Source organism: Macrobrachium nipponense, chromosome 6 (assembly GCF_015104395.2).
Source record: "Macrobrachium nipponense isolate FS-2020 chromosome 6, ASM1510439v2, whole genome shotgun sequence".
NCBI classification, from domain to species: domain Eukaryota; kingdom Metazoa; phylum Arthropoda; class Malacostraca; order Decapoda; family Palaemonidae; genus Macrobrachium; species Macrobrachium nipponense.
The window spans coordinates 89,755,409-89,779,105 of record NC_061108.1 but is presented as its reverse complement, the minus strand read 5'-3'; positions in this window follow the sequence as shown (position 1 = coordinate 89,779,105).

Below are 23,697 nucleotides of genomic sequence, written 5' to 3'. Positions count from 1 at the left end.
TTTGATCGGTATAGAAAATCTGAAAGTGATTTTAAGGATCTATAATAAACCATTCAAAACGTCGAGAAAAATTTAATGGTATAGGCCTTAAATACAAGATACCTTTAGTCATTGACTGCATACGCGTCTGATCCATTGCAGGTTTATATTGAATCTTTAGAGCATTCGAGTTCACTTCAAAAGAGCCTGCTACAATATTTCATCAGATTTTGAAATAGAGTGTTAACGAAAACTATAGCATCATTTTTAAAAACTTAAGCTAAATCATTAACAAAATTATCCAAATGAATTACGCGGAGCAAAGATAATGATTCTTTTATCTTTTGAAGGAAAAAGACGGTCTTTTAGTTACATTATATTGCAGTATGTGCATAAGTCTAACTTCCGCCAAAGGTTATCAATAAAATTAGTTCCTAACAGGAAGAAGGGTGTTAAGTTATGAGATATTATGGACATTAAGGAATGGAGGCATCCTACGTTTTGTAAAAGACGACTACTGAACCGCTAAAATGTAGAACGACATCGAATGGACAATAGAAATTTGTCACACCTTACTTGCAAGGGATCATCAAAGGTCTTTTAGTTTTATTTAAAAGAAAATTATTGAGGTGGGTTTGTCTGTCCGTCCCCACTCTTTCTATCCGCCCTCAGATCTTAAAAACTTCTGAGACTAGAGGGCTGGAAACTGGTGTGTTGATCATCCACCCTCCAATCGTCAATCATACCATACTGTAGCCATCTAACTTCAGTAGTTTTTATATTATTTAAGGTTAAAGTTAGCCTTGATCGTGCGTCTGGGACACCTATAGGCTCCAGCAATACAGGCCAACACCGGGCCGAAGAAACTTAGGGGCTTATTTTTGTATTGTTTCTTTTCTGGTGGTCCTTTGTTGTTTCACGAAAATATAATGAAATCGTGGAAGTTTCCAGAGAGGCGCCTCATATGTTCCCCTATTTTCAGAGCTGTTGGAGGTTGAAAGGACTGAAGGAGTTCTGAAGACTGTCTCGTTTACGTATCGTACAGGATAGTGATTATTGTCAAAATAATCATTCTTTGCCTGTATAAGACTTTGACTGTGTTTTTTCTCTTTTGGTGGGGGAGTTGGGATGGTGACTGACGACATTTAATACTTTTATTCTTTTTCTTTATATAATTTTCTCCAATTCAAGATGATTGTGTGTCAGATATTGTATGTGTGTGGGTGTGAGAGAGAGAGAAAGAGAGAGAGAGAGGGCTGTATATTTCTTTGAATGCCATTTTACGCAACAAATTTCATGTCACATTTCAGGTCGTTTCTGGGAGCTTTACTTCCCTCACTGTTAAAATATTCAAGTACTCCATGTACATTCTTCTTAATTAACTTCACTTTAAAAGTGAATAAAGTCGCACTAAAAATATGTCTTTCATTTAAACCAGAAATATTTCTATATGCAAAAGAAATGTGTGCAATACGAATCACGCCATAGAGTCGTTATTCGTTGTATACTAACGGTACTAAACAGCTCTTTTTTTTATTATGGTAGTTTTATTTTTTTTGTTCATAGTGATACTACGAATAGGTAGAATGTAACAGTGGTGTTAAAAATATAATAAAAAAAGGACAGCGGCACAAATTAAATGAAAAACGTAATTTCATCGTCGCTTCATATAAAAATTATCGTGTCATACATATCATACCAATTGAATTAAATGTCAGATAACGCTAGAGAGCAATTAATTAAATATCTGGAATGATATTTTACATTCAGTAAAACATTTTCATCCGCATTCAAAATTCACCATTATAACGTAGAAAAATAATATCATCGAATAGACAAAGCTATGCTTCACACAAAACCACGGGGTATTTGATAAAATATTTTATTCTGTTCTCAAAGGAATTCATTTATTATCTTTGGGAAAATATGCCAAGAACGATTTGTTTTGTGTGTCAGATAATGATTTTGAATATGCATAAAATTGTATTGTTACGTTGGGTGGACGGCGTAACATTAGATGTCAACCAGTCAAACCACTTCATGCTAATATACATGCTGGGCAGAATTTCATCAAGGCTCTGTATATTTTACGTTCAGTGAAATATTTTCATTCATATTCAAAATTGACCATTATAACGTCGAAAACTTATAATATCAAAAAGATAAAACTAAACTTTGCACGTAATCCAACGGGCTATTTGAGAAAATATTATATTCTTTTTTTCTACAGAAATTCATTTATCATTTTTGGGAAAATATGGCAAGATATTTTTCTTTTTGTGTTCCGGGTGATGATTTTGACTATGTATAAATTGAAGTATACGCAGTCCCGGAAATATTCAATTATACAAAGTCCATAAAGGTGGTGACCGTCTCCTCAAAAGAATACATTGTGAAATCCACAAGAACACTATTCCAGGTAGGATACGGTGGATAGCTATTGCCCAGGAACGCATCGGAATGTTCCAAAATAATAATCAGTGATATTCATTTGTAGGTGAAAATGTTTCGTATTAACGCACAGATGGCAATAATCAGGAATGTTAGTATGAAGTAAAATGGTTGCCTGCTAACTTCCTTAGGTATATTCATCTCAGCGAAATGATGTTGCTCGACACATACTTGAATTCAGCTATGTAATAAATCACAACAATGAAGATATGTTTACAGAGAGCCAAATATATAAGTGAACTATTCTCTGTATGATTCTAGCATAATGTGATTTAATCTGTAGTATATATTTCTTGGAGATTCAAGATTTTACTTCATCAATAAACTCCTTTTAAAGCAATTCTAGTAATGGAAGAACTTTCATGATATTTTAATGATGTCAAATTGACCAAAGAAGAGAACAAATAAATTTTGCTAGTAAATATAAGGCTAATCTTTGCCGGTGCTGTATTTGATATGACTAGATGTTGTACAAAATATGTAGGAAATTATTGACATTTCTATCGAAGTGCGCGTTGACCTCGATTTCGAATATTCAAAACTGATTGTTTTGATTTTCATATATAAGAAATTTTTTCTCTACGAGTAGATGATATGTGATTTATTGGTTTATTACTATATTCCGATCAGCAGGTATTAACTGCTAACATTTATTTTCATCAGTAATTATGTAGTTCTTTCCTCTGATAACTTAATCTAAAAAGTTGACAAAACCCATTGAAAAAAAAATGTATCACCGTTAATAAGAAGCCACTACTATCTACTTAATAAGACTTATTAAGAGTACTGACATCCAGCTAATACACCTAAGGGTAAAAAAAAAGTCATTAACTTTGTGGATAAATGTTACCAGATTACCAGTGCTTGCTGGCACTGCAATTCGAGAGCGACTGATGGAAATTCGTTCCTTTTATTTTCCTTAAAAAATGAACGATGCATAGATTCATTGAAATAAAAATTAAATATAAATACTACTTTTGACCTCAATGGAAGAAAGGAAAATATTGCTAATGGTGGAAAAAAAATTCATGTAAGAATTATGTTTCCAGGTAACATGAAGGATCTATGAGTAGCAGTACCTAAACGAATAGGCACTTTTCCATCAAAAGGATTTTGATAACAAAAAGTCTACCTATGTTACTCACTTCAACTGGAAGAAGATTACATTCAAGTAAAAAAATTTATATTTCAAAAGTAATATCAATTCATTCGTATCAAGTTGTGTCAATGACCTACTCCCCCTACATTGTAATGAAATTATGATGCAAATAATTGGAGAATATTTCTGTAATTTAAACAATTTTGCTTCCCAATTTAGCTTTAGCAAAGATACATGATGTAAATGACATTGTAGGTATTCCTTTGAATCATTAAAGGAGAAAACTTAAAATGAAAATGCATAAATAAAAAAAATATTTCCCCAAGGAAACGAGCGCTTCACTTAACAGTGAGATTCTGACATCATTTATTAGTACTGCTTAATCAGAATTATTACATGATTTACAACAACGTGATACATATACCCCATTTGTCTAGTTCTGAGAGTGTGACATTTCTATTTCTATCCGTCAGACCATCAATTATCCCACCAGCTCGAGCGATTGTAAGTCTGAGGATTTTAATAGCTGCAATTTATCATGGAAACTAAGCGATCATTTATTTCTGTAAGAGATCCGTAAAACTAAAGGGAATCAGCTGTGCCTAAGAGGGTTTCATCGTTTTAGAATTCCCGCATCCACATCGCAATGGGAGTTTTGCTAAGTGATACATAAATACACACACACACACACACACACACACACACACACACACACACATATATATATATATTATATATATATATATGTGTGTGTGTGTGTGTGTGTGTGTGTGTTGTGTGTGTATAGTATCACTTAGCAAAACTCCCATTGCGATGTGGATGTGGGAATTCTATATATATAATAAATATTAATATATATATATATATTATATATATAGTTATATATATATGTATATATATATATATATGTGTGTGTGTGTGTGTGTGTGTGTGTGTATGTTTGTTTGTTTGCTTGTGTGTGCGTGCGTGTGTGCACGAGTGTGTGTGTCCGTGTGTATGTATGCTGTTAAAATTTCGAGGGGAATCTGGATTGGGAATTAAAGTGTTTTTTTCCTCTCTGTGGCCTGGTTCATCGTTCCATACGACAGGAACAGTGAATGGTGCGTAGTTTTGCGTTATAGAGGCTAATCATGTCCTACTATCTGTGAGTGATAACATAAAATTAAGTATTCGCATCACAAGCTCAATGAATAGGTGGAGGAGTTTAATCTTTGAACAGTCTGTCTAATGAGAATTTTTGGCTTATATGTCAAACAGAGCAGCTACGTTATTTAGTGAGATAAGTTAAATGTATAATCGAGATGTGGGGAGTAGAACGGCATCGACATTTGGGCCACGATCCGCTATGATAGCAATAAGTAATGGATTATTATTGTCATTATCATATTGTTTATTGTAATAGAAAATATATATCTAAACTCATGCTATTCTCTTTTTATGAGAACATCCACTCAATCAAAAGTTAAGATCATTTCTACCTTATGATACTACCTTATAATACTTATAACGTAGTTTTAAAGCCGTTAGAATTGATTTAAAGTAGCATTCTCTTAAATTGAATGTCATTCCCTACTGGTTATGAAGCAAAAGATAAATAACTTACAAGCTTGGAATTATATTAGATCTCTCTCACCATAACTGTTTCTCTTTCTTTTCTTTTGGCACGAGCGTGCGTGTATTTTTTCACTTAAGAGTTATATTTATGACCTTGTAATATAGAGAAGGATTCTGTTTGATTTTAATTGAAAATAAACATTGTATAAAGAGCATCTTAATATTGTTGTTATATACAAGTAACTGTCGATCTTACCATATATTTCTTATCATAGGAGAGAGAGAGAGAGAGAGAGAGAGAAGAGAAGAGGGGAAGAGAGAGAGAGAGAGAGAGAGAGAAGAGAGAGCATTCACGGAATCTTAACTCACATAATAATATTATTACGCGAATCCCGCATTGAATATATGGAACAATCTTCAAGCATCGATATAAAATTAAACTACCATTTTTTTTTATGTCTACCGCCCTACAATACATTTTAATTTTTTATGTACGAGTTATGCTTAATATTCGAATATCTATTAAAAACAGGTCGGCCAGTTACAACGAAATGACCTTGACCCAATTTTGCATACACTCTTGAAAGTGTTTCAGTCTAAGATTTGAAACATTGCATTTAAGTTCGCCCCCTCTGTGAAGTGATAATTCGCAAAAGAAATGAGAAACTTAAACAATATAAATAATTCATGCATTTGCATGAGTTGTAAAAATAGTTATTTTCATGACTAACATCTAATCTTGGTGATGTCGACGTCATTCTATTACACGTCGAGGATGATCCTATTTTGAATTAAGTGAGATTTGCCCTGTCAGTTTGGTTAGGTAATGAGAATAAAAAAAACGTACGTTTATGTTTTATAAATCCAGTTTCATCTTGGATAATCCTAATATTAGAAGATTTCTTAAACAACTACATTTATGGCAGCGAAACTTTGGCGAGTTAGTCGTCTAAATTATGAATCTACAAAGCTTTAAAAGAAATAGCTAATTGCAGTTCATAAAAAAAAGAAAGAGAAGGTAGTTTGTGAAAGCTTAGCATACAACGAAAATTACCATTTTACACTAGATGGAAATCATATACCGGTGTATTTCATGGAAGCGAGTATATGGACTTTGCTGACTTGTCCCCCCCGCCCCCCCCCCCCCCCCCAGAAAAAAAAACACTTTAGACTTCTATCTTACATTTTAACTTATCTGTCCAGAAGATGGAAAAATTAAATTAATACTGATTTTCTCATATTTCTTGGGACACTAATATTTCAGTACAAACGGAAAATTTTTCTCTTCCAGTTTTAGACGTCAGTTTAATCGTTATCGTTATGCATTCATGAATATAACCCCTAAAGACTATTGCTTTAATTGGTAATTACTAAAGCACAAAGCTTTCACTGTCCCGTGGGATATAAGGTATATTGATGGTTTTCATATTCCGAGAGAGGAGAACTTATAGAAGCTGAATTGTTTTGGCGTCATGCACCAAATATTTGAAACAGAAATTTTAAATTATTGCAATACTTTTCTTTTCACAACCAACTAAATTCTACGCTAAGAAATATTTTAGCTTCCAAGACAACAAATTCTAGATTTTTGCAATTCATCCACACCATTTTTTGGTCCCTAGCAAAAAAATGAACAACAGATAAGAAGAGCGTAAACTTTAAAACATTTGAGTGTATGAAACCTACTTAAACCTAAAAAACTTAAATAACATGTATAAAACACTGAAAAATTGTTGTACTTTTCTGGAAAATTTTCGGAATATGATCCATGATTAAACCATAAAAAGAAAAAAAAAAAGATATCTCCAGATCTACATGTTCCCAGTAATTTATTTTTTGATACCGATTGCACAGTAGCCAGTCTCAATGTTTTAAGACATTGTGACAAAAGCTATCATCTAAAATTCGGGCTGCCATCCCCAACGTCTAAGGAACACGAACGATGGATCTCCGGAAGTGTGGTAAACGAATTACTGGCAAGAAGCCACCCACGACATGTATATATACAAAGCCAGAAAATGTAGCTGGATGTAAAACAGGCAGACAACCAATAAAGATAATTATGGGGGCCACCACAGTCCCCACAGATGCTTGCTCCCCCAGAATCTGCCAACAACACCTAAACATCCGGCGGAGAGTTTCTGACACTGGCACCTTCAAATCCATTCTCCCTGTTTTGACTGTAGACAGCTGACAGTGATCTATGACTGCCATCTAAGGTGTCTCCATACCATCATACATCCACTTTACCCTCATCTTCTGCCTAATGAAGGACAAATGCCGATGGATTGTCATTATTGTTGACATCCAGTTTTTCACGATGAATTCCTCAGACGCGTCACTACATAAATATACTAGTAGATGTCACCCATCTTCGCCTTCTGGATCTTGCCTCCTACCAAATACCATTGCTGACCACAGGACCCTAGCCACCATCCATCTCTTTGGTGATTCTCTTGGACTCATGCCCCCTTCTTTAAAAGGCCCGAAATGCCTTCAAGCCCGCACTCAAATAGATTTCCGGAATGCCAGAAAAGCATAGCATACACAACCACATTCCACCACCTTCCCACTGATAAACTGTCTGCCGCCAAAAAAGAACTTCAGAGAGTTAAAACATAAATCATTGTCAGAGCTTGTAGAAGGAGAGTGACTATTATGGTGTAAAACGGAGGCTGAAACAAAGTAGTTTTAAATATCCCTCGTTGTTTTATATCCTTATGGAAGGAGTGATACAAAAGGTCAGTGAAAAAATAATATTTGTAGTTAATGTGTTATAGGATATGAAAACGTGTTGTGAATGTTGTGTGGAATAACTTATGTTCCTAGATCTTACAGTATTGATTAGGAACAGGAAATAGAAATTGGAGACACTAGTGCATTAGTCTAAAGTTGTTGTCGACAGGAGAAATTTAAGAGTAAATGTGAGCTAAAGTAATGCTTGGAAGGTAAATGGGAATCAGGAAGGTAGATCAATGAATCTTATTGTAAAAACTGTGAATGAATGTTAACAACAAATTCTTATTGGATTGATAAGGTGAATATTTCAGAGGATAGTAGGATGAGAGGAGATGAGCCACAATTTAGGAGCAACAAGAAAAAACGAAAGATGTATTCAGAGAGTGGTGAAAAATAGTCTTCAAACATAAGTTAGTCACATTTGAAGAAATTGGCAAACTAACTCTTCTCTATAAAGTAAAGTGTTTTTTAATGACTTAATAGTAAAGAAGAAAGAAACGCTTAGCTAAGTACTTTTAATTATAAGATATGAATCGTTTACTCTCTCGAAATTTTCCGTTAGCTTACTTTAATGAGAAATTACATACCTTTGACACTGTGGGGTATAATATTACTTTTTACATCATCATTACTTTATGGTGATTATACATAGTACTTGGAAAAATAATGACCCTCGTGAAAGGTTGCATTAGCGCGTTATGGAAAAACGTTGTACATAAATAATTGGCAATTAATTTAATTTATTGCTATTAAAGATAATCTTTCAACAATACATAAAAATTCAATGACAACAAATTACCCTCTGATGGCCACCATTAGTCAGTCTGTTTTTGCTTCATGTCCCAATATCGTATCAACAGTTTTTTCCTCTTTCAGAGTTCCCTCACTTCTTATTTAAGAGAATTCATAAATACATTCTGAAGTTACAGACACATATTTTTGACTCATAACAAATTATGATTCATTACCATTTTCACCTTTATATATTTCGTTTGCAGTAACGGGCTCTCTGATGATTGATATTAGTAAATTGTTTTTTTCGCGAAGGCTGCACAATTATTCACTGTAAAGAAGTATTCCTACTTCCTTTGCAACATTAATATTTTATACGAGTATTATCTGTATAGCAGATTGGGACTCGTTATCTAATTCCTATTTACATACCTTTTATCATGAGTTTCGTTATATATTATTCAAGGCTATTTGACAAAAAAAAAAGAAAGTGAAAATACATTATGATTAATCATAATCAGCTATTTACATTTTGTTTGTAAAAAACACGAAACTCTTAATTTATCTAATACTGTTCGCAAATGAATCAAAACGGAACAAGTATCATGGATATCTTCGGAAGGAATTAACTTAAGAATTTCTTTTGGTGTTAACTTACAATTTTGATTTTTTATGCTACAATCAGCCGAAAAAAAAGAAAATAAATGAAAGCCGGCATTTTTTCAGATAAATCATGTGGTGTAAATAAGTAGCTTATTGAAGCCTCAAATTACCAAAATTGAAGACGCATTTTGTACAGACAAAATTACAGGAATGATAAGTTAGATAAGAATCAAGGAAAGGGTTGTATGAATAAAAATGTTCAGTGGAATGAGAGAATAAGCTTAACATAGCTTTATTTCACATACCAGGATAAAAAGTTTAATATAGAAATGCAGATTGAAACAAAATAAAGGAAAATAACTCATCTTAATAGACTTTCTCAAAATGTTTCACTGCGGATGTTACAGTGGCATATAAAGTGAATTCTATGAAGGTGACCAATGAAAAAGCAGGGGAAATTATCTTGCCGAAATTTTAAATGACATTTAATAAACGAAGTTTCTGAGAGAGAGAGAGAGAGAGAGAGAGAGAGAGAGAGAGAGAGAGAGAGAGAGAGAGAGAGAAACTAGGCTATACAAGACTTAATAGAAAACAATTAACAGAGAGAGTACTGAAGAGCAAAAGTAAAAAGACAAAAAGTCAAAATAATCACAAATATATATTTCATGTCAACCATTGGAAACAACAGTGTGAGGTCGGAATTCCAAACTTTGACAGATAAATCCTAAAAGGGGGGATAAGGCTCCGTAACCTTCTAAAAAGAACGAGTGTATATAAGGTCTCTCACCTCGTTATGGCGAATGTTGATAATTTTGCGTTAACTTACCATCAGAGAGTAAGAGATAGAAGAAACACTAATACTGAGCTATCGCAAATACAATGGAATTTCCTAGATCAATTTTTCCTGAAATGCTCTTAAGTAACTAATAATCACAAATGTACTATGTTCTTGAAATAGTTTCATATTTAATCTTAAGCATATTCATATTTAAAATAAATGTTGTTTCCAAAATATATCTAAAGCATATTCTAAAAACCTAATTATGTATCTGGATAATTTGTGCAAAGGTCAACTCATTTTTACTACTAAGTCAGTCTACTTTCTTATCTAAATGCAATTTTGGTTGTGTGAACAATAAATGATAATCATATATTGTCAAAATTAACGAGTCATGTCATCTAGACATTTTCTTAACCATGTTGGCTGGGATCTAGGAACATTTAAAGCCTCTTCCTGCGGAGCCGAGAGATCTCGTCCATTCGAGTGAAAGTTCTGATAGTGACTGTAATTAGACAACGCAATTCATGACGATTAAGTCGCGTGCGTGGATGGAATTCTCCCCACGCTAGATAGTGTTAAGGAATTCCAACTGCCTCTGTTGTTGTTCTCAGAATAATCCTATTCACATCTAAACACTTGCTCTGGTTTGTTTCATTTCAGTTTCTTTTTTTTCCTTTCTTCATAATGGGAGCTGTTTTTTCAGTAAATGTAAACTAAAATAATCCCGAATATTGGTCGGTGCTCACTTATTTTATTTAGAATAGGTGTGACAGTAATCTAGTATATCGCTTTAAAGATGGAAGGTATTATGTCTCTTTGTTAGAATAGTAATGATGACTAAACAGAACAAGAAATCGGAGCTTGATTTTAATTGGAAATAAGTATTGTATAGAGAGTATTTTAATACGGTTGTTATATATAGGTAAATATCGATCTAACCATTTAGATCTCATAGGAGAGAGAGAGAGAGAGAGAGAGAGCAAGAGAGAGAGAGAGAGAGAGAGAGAGAGAGAGAGAGAGAGAGAGAGAGAGAGTAATCGAGGAAACATATGTGAATATAAATATGTACCTTCATAAATACTTTTTACATATCAAATGTGTACCTTCATAAATACCTTTTACATATCTATATCTGTGTATCTATATATGTTTATGTGTACTATTCTGAAGAGATGTTAATTTTCCTTTTTACAGATTACAAAAACAAAGGCGCCCAGAGATATGTATGCTTAGTTGACCTGCTAGCAGTTTTACTTATTTTTTTATTATTTTTTTTTTACAAGCTGGGAATTGCATATCCTTTCATGTAGATCGGACAAAAGCATATAACGTAAATCATGATTTTATTTCCCTTTTGTAAATAAACACAAATCACTCTCTTCGTGTTTCCGATCCGCGCTAACTTTAAAGTTTAACTATGTAAGCTGTTAGAATTTTATGTTCACTCATTATATTTGAATAATCGGAGTTTCTAAAATAAACACAGGATCTTGAATAATTTTAGCATGTTGAGCCATTACCCTTCCTTTGCTTGCTGACAAGGCAATGCATATTAATACATTTATTTTTCTCCTTTTCTGTAGACTTTTTTTAATGTTTATTAGATTAATGTTGGGAAGTATCTGAATCCATTATGGCAGTACGAAGCTGCAAATAAACCAATCTGCTATTTTTAGTATTAGCGATTAGTGTTACATGTTTTACATAAGGAGATAATTTGAAACAAAATAGAATATTGAAGGAGATTACATTGTCAATAAGAAAGAACTGAAACATTATAAACATATACAATTCTGGCTTCATAATTATTTACTGTAGGTAGATGTTTCCCTCTAAAATCATTAATGCAGTTCTTGTTATGAAAATATATCATAACAAGAAAACATGGATGATGAACTTGTTTTTTGTGACATAGATATCTACAATATGGTAATCTAATTCCTATCCAAGCATGTGATTACATCTTGATTTTGTATTCTTATATCAAGTCAGTTGCATAATCAGGCATGGAATTCATCAGGACTTGACAATTAACGTTTATTTGAAACTAGATCAAATGTAATAAAGAATGTTCACTTGTTTTATTTTAAATTATAGTAGAATAACTTGTAAGACCGTGGCGTGGACTCTTTATTAGAGATATATTCATATTTCGATTTTAAATACCGGTTGTTTTTATGTTATATATATGAGAAATGGCTATAGATTTTGTAAGTCGGTACAAAATACAAATTATTTAGTGAAAAAATCCTGGCAAGACTGCTGAGGCGAAGGTGAAAACTTTCCAACAGCGATGTCCTAGGCTGAGTGAGATAGATGTGATTAAGCAGAATGACCTCGTCCTGAAATTGTTATTTGGGTCTTGCAAATTTTCTCGATAATGGTATGCATGGAACAACAGTTTTTCGTTTTGGTAGTCGGACTTGTCGAATTTCGTGAATATTAACTGGCCAATAAAATGAAGCTTAAATTGTTTTAATTAATATAAAATTTATTTGTAACTGTTTATTTTAAAAAAATGAAACTATATTCATTGCTGACTAAGTCTCAAACACATTTGCTATATAAATGTAATATGCCAGTCTGTGAAAGAATATAGTAAAATGAGTAAAATTCAGTCCATATGACCGTTTCACAAACTGGTAGTACTTGTGTGTGAATAAAAACGTGAAGAAGCTATAATAATATAAATGAGTAACCAGAATTTCCTAAATGTGTATTTGACCACTTACCGTGATTGCCGTCAAGTTGACAAAATCGAATCAGTAATTGTACTTTAAACTTAAAATAACACTTAGAGTACATTTTATACTCATACTTATCTAGACCGTACGTAGTGCAATATTTTTTTATTATATTTATGAATTGGGCCTTTCTGCGTTACAGCAAATGCAGAGCTAAATTTTAGTGACGGGTATTTCATGGTCTTAGCAGTCTTCCGTATTCGAATACCTTGAAAGTCATAGGTTTAAGTAATTGCCGGCTCTGCCGTCCATATACCCATCGAGGCGAGGATTTGTGCTTAGTTTCGGCATCAACCTACCATACCATGGTAGTCGTTTGGTATGTATGGAACATGTAGCAATTTATAAATTTTTATCACATCAACGTGACATTTTATTTATGAACATTAAGCTAAAATTTTTGTTTAATATCCAATTAGATCTACTTGGGGAATATCACCGAATGGGAATTATAATTGATGAATGATTTGATACATAAGTGACTTGAACACTTGACAGCAAGAACCAACGATTCCAGTCGACATTCAAGACTATTGGGCTATTAAGGGAGAGGTATAAGTGAATGTCGGCTCTACCGCACATATACTTAGAGTAAGTTTTAGCTTTGAATTTGACATATAGATTATTGTTATAATACACGATGATATTTATGTAATAAAAAACTACCAGTCAGTACTCACAGACTCCATGTACCCAGCTTATATACGTTTCATAATAATATTGTTGATTGATATTGCATGAAATTCTTTCTTACTTTTATACATAGATATAGAAATATTATTATTCAGTTCCGTGAAATCTTGTTATACAAATTTTTATTATATATTGTCGTCTCATAACTTATATCCTCATTTTTAGTGAAATGAATTGATATGTTAGTGATAATAATAAGCATAATAACTATAATAATAATAATAGCAAAGTCAAACCCCCATATCTTTTTTCGATATTTGATTTCTCGTTTGGAGAACGTCATTTCAAAAATACCTCCCGGTAGGGAAAAATATCGGGGTTTTCAGAATACTTGATTAAGGAAATACATTTTTCTGACCTGAATGAAATTTCGGAAAAGATATAACGAGGAGATTAATCGGTGGTAAAAATATTATGCAAAACTGATGAGGCGAAGATCTAAAACAATTTGGCGCAAAGCCTCGGTTAAAGGATGCCCGTGATTTGCTAAATTGGAAAATTATGTTAAATAAGATCTTTTATCCAGCCGCCTTGACGATTTTCGGTAAACACTTGAGTAGCTGAGATTGAAAAGCTTTCTTTTATTCTCTTGTTTTCCCTTCTCCTGAGATCATGAGAGAGGGTATACTAGACTTCTGAAGGATTTAATTTTCGGTGATTCTTTTCCCAAATAATCCAGGAAAAAATTATTAGCATCTGTTCGTTGAAAATATTTGGTATATTTCCTTACTTATTTTACATCACAGTTACGCTTGTAGTTTTCTCTTAGTGAATGGTTCAAGAAAATTAATTACATAAAATACCGGAAATAGTGTTATGTCTTTTCGAAGTGCTATCCTTGTATTGTGTGGTAAATGAACAGTATGCCACGGCATGAGTTTATCTTTTAAAAATGAACGATGTTCATATTATCACTTTTTCATAGAAAATCCTTTAATTATTGTTATTGTAGGTTGGCAAAATACCTAGAGAAATTGTTCTTACTTTTAAGGGTGATTTTAACTTAGAAACTATCGATCGTAAGAATTACTTATTTGTTGAGGAAAGTATTCATCATTGTTCAACTTTTACTTAATGATTTCACGCGCAGTTGTTTTTCATTGTATTTCTAAGGATTCTTTATAAGATTTTAAGTTTTGTTAATACCCCAGAGATGTAATATAATGTGTCGTGTGTACTGGATTTTATAAGAAAAATTAAATATAGCTCCACAGCAAATGATTTATTACAAAAAGGGCTTCAGAATGTCAGCCAAAATCCTTTTCTTTAATACATATCCAACTTATCACTACAAAGAATTACATGTTACAGAGAGAAAAAAATGAAAATATATTTAAAGGCATTAGATCAGCTAGATGGACTGTAATAGTTACGCGTTTCAATAATGTTTCTTGTTTTGTGATTTTTGTACTTAATCGAACATCAGCAAAGCAGTTGCATTAATGAGTTCATTAACTATCTGTAAGTCATTTAAAAATATCATAAAGTAATTTAAAAACATTAGTGAACATTACAGACAAAACCCTGAATTATTGGGGAGATAATGAACTACGAAAACTGTTGAAAATAATGGAAACTAAAGATGAGATAAATAATGGAAAATAAAGATAAGTTTTTATTGATCATAGACAAATCTTATAAGGTGAAATCTGGGTATACAGGTTATTCTAGAAACTAAAAGTCTTTGAGAAAAGCGGGAATACAAGAAAAACTGATTATAACAATAATAACTCAACGGGAAACGTCGCTGTTGTAATATCAGATTAGCCAAATGTTAACAACATTCTCTAAAACAGTGAATTCACGATAGTTTCAAGGGTATATAATATGTATTATATATATATATATATATATATATATATATAATATATATATATATATATAATGTATATATATATATATATATATATATATATAATATATATATATATATATATATGTATATATGTATATATGTATATATGTATATATGTATATATATGTATATATGTATATATATATATATGATATATATATATATATATAGATATATATATAATATAATATATATCATATTACATACATACATACATACTACATACCTACATACATACATCATACATACATACATACATACATACAACATACATACATACTATCATACATACATACATACATATACATACATATATATATATATATATATGTAATATATTATATATATGTATATATATGTATATATATATGTATATATATATATATATATATATATATATATATATATATGTATGTATATATATGTAATATATATAGTATAATATAAAAATATATATATATATATATATATTATGACGGGACTTGAGTGAATCTTACCTGGTGGCTAGGTGTGGGGATTTTGCTGGTCTGTAATCACTCAATTATCCCTCATAAATTTAAAATATCACCACCAACAAAAATATTCTTTTTGTCTGCTTCACGTATTATTTATTTTCACCTCTATTTTAACCACTTTTAATTACTTCTCCAATCCAGCAGGATCTTAATTAAACGCTAAAGACTCGATAATTTAATACTTAAAAAAAAAAAAACTTAAATTCCAATATAATTACTTTCACACGTAATATCACAAAAACACTAATAATGATAAGCAAAAGAAAAAGATGTTTTCAACACTGCACTGAATAGTTCTCTAAAGAAAAATACAAATAACAAGTGTAACGAAAACTAAGGAATGCAAACATCTGTATGACTAAGTTAAGGAAAAGGAACCAAGGATAATGTTAGAATAGTTAACATAACTGATAATAGATGGCGTGAACATTAAACACCCGATAATTTCATAGTTACAAATAATTATTACAAATAAGTGTGACGTTCCGTCATAGATCCTCCCCCCAAAGAGCATCCTACTTAGGATGGCTGGGATGAGGGACAGCGGGAAGTCTGGATAATGCGTCTGCAATTTTGTTTTGATGTCCTGGGATCGCTCGGAGCTCAAGATTATATCTTGTTAGATAGTACGACCAGCGTAACAATTTGTCGTTCAGTAGTCGAGATCTATCCAGGAAGGTTAAAGGTCGATGATCTGTATAGACGATGACCTCTGTGGTTGCATTCTAAATATGGAGCAAAGTGACGAAGAGCAGCTATGATGGCAAAAAAGCTCCTTTTCTATGGTTGCCCATCTAATTTGTGAACCTTTGAATGAGCCTGAGAAATAAGATCTGGAAACAAGTAGTCCCGTGGCGGCTCATCTCCAGATTTGCAAGCTGATGACATCTGTAGTAGTACTGCACCGTATCCCGAATTGCTTGCATCTACCTGGAGTAAAAAAATCTTGATTGAAGTTTGGGGCTTTAAGAATAGGTTTAGATATATACTCTTTTAAGATTATTAAAGAGCTGTTGAGTCTTTTCTTCCCAATAAAAAGAGATCTTTGGAGATGTTAAATTATATAAAGCAGCTGTGATTTCAGAGTAGTTCTTAATAAAGCGAGAATAGTATGAAGTCATTCCTAGAAATGATTTTAACTCTTTCTTGTTTGTTGGAATTGGATAATCAAGTATACTTGCAATGTTGGCGTCTTTGGGCATTATACTTCCACCTCCAATGGTATGCCCTAGATAAGTTACCTTAGCTCTCCCAAAGGCACATCTTGGCCAAAAGTTAACTGTTAACCTTGAAGATCTGAAGCGATGGAAGAGTTCTTCGAGGGTCTGCACGTGTTCGTCCCAGTCGTCACTAGCTACCACCACATCATCCAATATACGTAAGTGTCTTTCATATTTCTTATTACCTCTGACATCATCCTTTGAAAGGTGGCAGGCGCATTAGTTAAACCAAATGGCATGACCTTATAAGAGAATAACCCAAATGGAGTTATAAATGAGATTTCTTTAGCTGAATGAGTTAGAGGTACTTGGTAATAGCCTTTCATTAAGTCTATCCGTGTAAGAATTTTCTTATTACCAATGCTATCAAGGATATCATTGATTCTAGGTAATGGGAATGAATCTTTTACGGTTACCTTATTTAACTTACGATAATCAGTACAGAGTCTTAGTTGATTATTAGGTTTAGGTACTAGGAGACAGGGTGAAGCCCATGGTGAAGTGCTTGGTTCTGCAAGGTAATTATCTAGTAAATACTGTACCTCTTGTTTCAACGAGTCCAACTTCTTGCCCACCATACGGTAGTACGTCTGGCGTATGGGAGTAACACCTGACTCGATGACGATGTCATGTTGAATGGTTTGACTTCCCTGCAAGTTGTCAGAACATACATCATGAAACCTGGAGAGCAATTGAGATAGTAATTTTCTCTGAGGAGATGGTATTCCTGTAAAATAACGGGGCAAGGATTTTAGAATCTGACTGTTGGTGTTGTCTTTCCAGTTAATTAGTTGATCATCTTCAGGAAGATCTAGGAGCAATTCTGTGGAAGTTTCCTCTAGTGGTAGTATTTTCGCCTCCGAAGAAATTGAGAGATGACTTACCATTTGAGTAGGTGCTTGATATGCCTTCAACAAATTCACATGCACTAGTTGCTTTGATCGTCTACGATCAGGAGTAGAGAGAACATAGTTACCTAGAAATTCTTTGAAGCACTTTGTAAGGTCCATAAATTTTTCACGTAAAGGGGAACCGGGTATTGGATGATAGACAAGCACTCATCTCCTGGCTGAAAAACACGAAGCTTTGCCTTTTTATCATATAAAGAACGGGACATCTTCTCCTGGGAATGCAAAAGATTAGTATTAGCAAATACATGAAGTGATACAATTTTATCTTTTAAGTCCTGTAGATATGACAAAATGTTTTGTAATCTCCTCTTCCTTGTTGTGAATTAGATTTTCCTTCACCATACTGAGAGTGGTACGGGGCTTTCTTCCGAACATTAATTCGAAAGGGGACACTCCAATGGACTCTGTGGTACACTTGTATAATATACATCAGAAGATCAATGTCTTTATCCCACTGTTCTGAAGTTTCCTGCATGTACTTCCGAAGTAGATTTTTAATAGTTTGGTGAACCCTTTCTAGTGCACCATTACTTTGGGGATGATAAGCAGAAGCATATATGTTATGAATATTGAATTCTCTCATAGCTTGTTGAAAAATCTTACTAGTGAAGTTTGTGCCTCTATCACATTGCAATGTCTTTGGAAATCCATAGGTTGTGAAAATTTTGACAAGTTGACCAATTATAGTTTTAGCATTTATATTCTTTACTGGCACTGCTATGGGATATCTAGTTGTTGGGCAAAGAACAGTAAGTAAAATACTCATTTACCTTGCTTAGTCCTAGGCATGGGCCAACACAATCTATGATAATCCTCTCAAATGGAAACTTTGGTACGGATATGGGCTGAAGAGGAGCTGGTGGAAGTCTCTCATTGGGTTTGCCTGTAGTCTGGCAATGATGACATGCTTTAATAAACTGTTGAATGTCCTTCTTCATCCCAGGCCAGAAGAAGTCGTCAGCCAAGGTAGAGTAAGTCTTGTTGACTCCAAAGTGGTTCACATGAGAGTGGGCTAATTCAAGAAGAGCTGGAACTAGAGAGAGTGGCACAACAAGTTGATGACAGTCAAAACCATGTTGTGGTTGCTGGTGCTTTGGAGGACCTTAAAATGTCGAAAAGCAAATCTTTATCAAGATAAAAGTAAGGAGTTTTGGATTATCATCTGGGTCTGCAACTTTCTTCCAAAGAGCCTTTAAGGGCAGGATCTTTATTCTGCAAGTCCTTGAAGTTTGATTTGGTCATAGTTATAAGGTCTAATGTCTTCTCTACTCTATTGCCAATTATCTATAACAATTGGTTTAATTGATGCCATTTGAATAACAGCATTATTTAATTTATTGGACTCATTTTCTATAAGAATATCAGGATCAGATACTACTGGATTAACAATGGCCCCTGCAAGATCATTACCAATTAAAAGCTGGATAGATGAACAAGGCAAAGGATCTCGTGAAACTGCAATTAAAACATTACCTTGATAGTAAGGACACTGTAAATTCACCTCTGCCAAAGGCATGGATTGGTGGTACTGAGGTCAGAAACGGTAACATACTCATGTCTCAGTTTGAAGTCCTGTGAGGGCAGAGCTACCACAGTTTGGAGGATCCTGTATCCCGTAAGCAAGTCACTGGAATACCATGACGGTGCCTTTACAAGTGAAAGGTTTGAAGACGTCCTCATCTAATTCTTGAGCGCACAACATGAAATGTTTTCTTATTATCCTTCCTATTAGGGTTCGGAGAATTCTTTCCAACATCAGACTTCTTGCACGAAGGATTAGGACAGTTCTCTATGGGATGCCCTTCCTGCTTACAATAGGAACAATATGCTGTGGATGATGAAGGAATAGATTTGTTAAATGGTTTATGTGTTTTATGGATCAATAATAATCATCAGCTAAACTGGCTGCTTTCACAAATTTGGTTTCTCCCTTTTCGAGAATGAAGGTAGCAATGTTACTTGGTAATTTCCTAATAAACTCTTCCATTAAGATAAGATTTTGTAAGGATTCAAAATCTGAAACACCTGTCTTTTGCAACCACTTTGTAAATTTCCTAACTTTGTCATTACAAAATTCAACAAAAGTTTGTGAAGGCGTTTGTAAGAGTGGCGGAACTGTTGCCGATAACCTTCAGCTGTGATGGCATAAGCATCTAAAACTGCCTTTTTAATCACATCATACTCCTTTACTTTAACCATCTGAGAGATTACATATGCTGCCTTACCTTTGAACTGATTTCTGACAACCATTACCCATTGCTCCTGAGGCCACTTCAAGGTTTAGCAGTGTCTTCGAACGTTGTAAAGAATACCTCTGGGTCCTTTTCATCAAAATCCGGAAGTAGCTTTTTAGCTTTGAGTATGTCGAACTGACTGGGTATCTCTCCATCAGTTTTCAGCTTAATCTGTATATTTGCCGACTTCTGTTCCTTTTGTATCTCCAGTTCAGCCACTTTACACTTGTGTTCATACTCCAATGCCAATAATTCCTGATGCTTTTGAAGTTCTAGTGCAGCAGTTTTCTGTTTTTCTTGTTGCAAATGTATTTGAAGACGCAACTTTTCAATATTTGGATCTATTCCAGGGGTGGCATATGCTCCAGTAAGGGATCGCAATTCATCGACGTCCTCATCATCATCTCGATGATTCCCTTATCTATTAAGAATTGCAGGATTTTACCAATAATGACAGCTTTCACATGTTTTGGATCGACCTCAAGACCACATCTCTGGGCTACAGACAATAATTCCTGTTTCTTGCATAAACAACGTAAACTTCAAAATTTCCCCTTTTATATCGTTCATAAAATTTCTCCAAATTAAACGACATTCTGAAGGATTACCCCAAGTAATGTTAATAGAGCGATATTATATCAAGGTATTATATTCACACTAGGTTATGCCATTAATTTAAATATAGACACATTTGACACCAAGATATAACTCAATGAATTTTACAACAATTTCTCAAGACAAATTTAATGAGACCGCAAATAGAATACACAGTCTGAAAATAGATTAACTGAAATTGGATGGCCAACATAAAGGCCGAGATCAATTAGTGATCGAAGGTCTCACGATAGCGCACAAACATGATATCTAGATTAGCACAATATGCATGTAAGAAGTAGTTTATGGCAGAAGAGAACCTTGATTTTGGCTCGTAAAATAAGGCGGGAGTAGAAGGCTACATAGCACAGAACCCAACCAATTAATATTAATACTGGTCTATCCTTTTATTTTACAGATACCGATTTTGAGTGATGAGAACCAAATTCAGCGTACGTGTGAAGATATGAAATGCTGGATTGGATGGTTAAGAAAATAACAAAGAAAACAGTCAATACAAATAACTATCACTTATATAAATAACTCACTTAAGTTTCTTTGCACTTTAAATAGTCACAAACAAAAAGACTAGATCAATCCCGGTCAGGCCCCCACTTATGACGGGACTTGAGTGAATCTACTGGTGGCTAGGTGTGGGATTTTGCTGGTCTGTAATCACTCAATTATCCCTCATAAATTTAAAATATCACACCAACAAAAATATTCTTTTTGTCTGCTTCACGTATTATTTATTTTCACCTCTATTTTAACCACTTTTAATTACTTCTCCAATCCAGCAGGATCTTAATTAAACGCTAAAGACTATCGATAATTTAATACTTAACTAAAAAAAAACTTAAATTCCAATATAATTACTTTCACACGTAATATCACAAAAACACTAATAATGATAAGCAAAAGAAAAAGATGTTTTCAACACTGCACTGAATAGTTCTCTAAAGAAAAATACAAATAACAAGTGTAACGAAAACTAAGGAATGCAAACATCTGTATGACTAAGTTAAGGAAAAGGAACCAAGGATAATGTAGAATAGTTAACATAACTGATAATAGATGGCGTTGAACATTAAACACCCGATAATTTCATAGTTACAAATAATTATTACAAATAAGTGTGACGTTCCGTCATAATATATATATATATATATATATATATATATATATATATATATATATATATATATATATATCTATATATGTATATATGAATCTTCAGAGGGTGTCCATGATACAAGTTGTAAAACAGAACTCACATGTATTAAAATAGTCTTAAATTAACCCCGAAAAAGAAAAAAGTACAAAGTAAAAACAGTAAAAAGAGAGAGAGAACACCCAAATCGTCCATGAGGAGAGAAGATGGAATAACCTGTTGTCAAATGCAGGTGACGAAGTTAACTATGCCAGTAGCTGAAGAAGTATTACCATTTAACGAAGGAACAACTTTTTTAATGAATATGTAGTATGTATTTATATATATATATATATATATATATATATATATATATATATATATATATATATATATATTACAAATGATATTTATTATACACCCCTTGACAGTTTTCCATATTTACAAAAATATAAGCCACAGATATCCAATATCCCGTTCATCGTACCTTAGGAATAATTGAGAAGTGCTTCTTCACCACTGGGATTCGAACCTTTATCTGGTTTAAAAACAAAGGTAGAAAGAGACTTTGACCAGTGAGTTTTTAAAATAGGTAGATGATGATATCGACTCTGCTGTGCATATTGCTGTAGCATTCAGGTTCTGTATTTGGAACCGATTTCAACCCAACTTCATTATGATGCTGACTGGCAAGTTTGTAAAACGTGGCTAATTATGAATTTATAACACATAACAGGTGATATTTGGGACTATGAAAAGTATCTTGGTGCATGTGATAATAATTCATAATTAAACACGTGTTACAAGCTTACCAATCAGCTTTTAAAACTTGTATCCAACTAGTATTTCGTTTATTGGTGACATCATTTATGAGTATGTAACAAGATCTTCATTGTTTAGGCGATAAATAAAACCTCACTGGTATTCTGTCATTTTTTATTCGTTTTATACAGTCAGTGTGATATTATATTACAAGAGATTTTATTTTGACCATATGTACCTCTTTGTGCATTACAAAGGCAATTTCTCAAATTTCCTCCAACTTTTCTCTTTATAAGTGCATTAATAATTCTGAATTTAATTCATCGTATAAAAGATATTGTGAATCTTTTTTATATAATCTTATTTTTAGCCATAAAGAAGGGCAACAAAACAATAATTATATTAAGAAACGTATATAAAAATATTTTACATGTTAGCTAAGAGGCGAATCATAATTTAACGATGATAATTATGAAGGATTTTTTGGACTCAATTTATCTTTCTTTTTGGTTCGGAGCGTTACAGTACAATATGATTTTTGTACAGAAGGTCATTTAATTATTTCCATTATGAAGGTATCACGTTCTTGATCTCTAGTGGATTGCTTGAATTAGGACATAGACATGAGCCATATAGACAGAGATGCGCTATATAGACCTTCGATGATTTTGTTTAATCTATTTCATTTTCATAAATTTTTAAATTATTTTTCCCTCTTGAATAGTAAGCATGACATTTACTAACCTAAAATTCAACTCTAGCTAGAATTAACGAGGTATTTGAAACAAAATTTGTGAAAAGTGCCATGTCAGCGATGATTTTCATATTAAGAATAGATTTGAAAAGAGGATATTTAATGGCACTCTGGTTAACATTTAACTTGTTTCTGCCTGGAAGGTGCCTGCTTGAGAAGAGTAATTTGCTTATCACACGTGTCTGCTGCGGAAGCGTGTTTTAAAGTAGATAATAAGGTATGTGATTTCAACAGTAAGCCATTTCAATTAATAGGGAGACAGCTCAACCGAGATCTAAAATAGGAAAACAATATTCTGATTGTGTATAGCCAGTTCTTTTTTTTGTG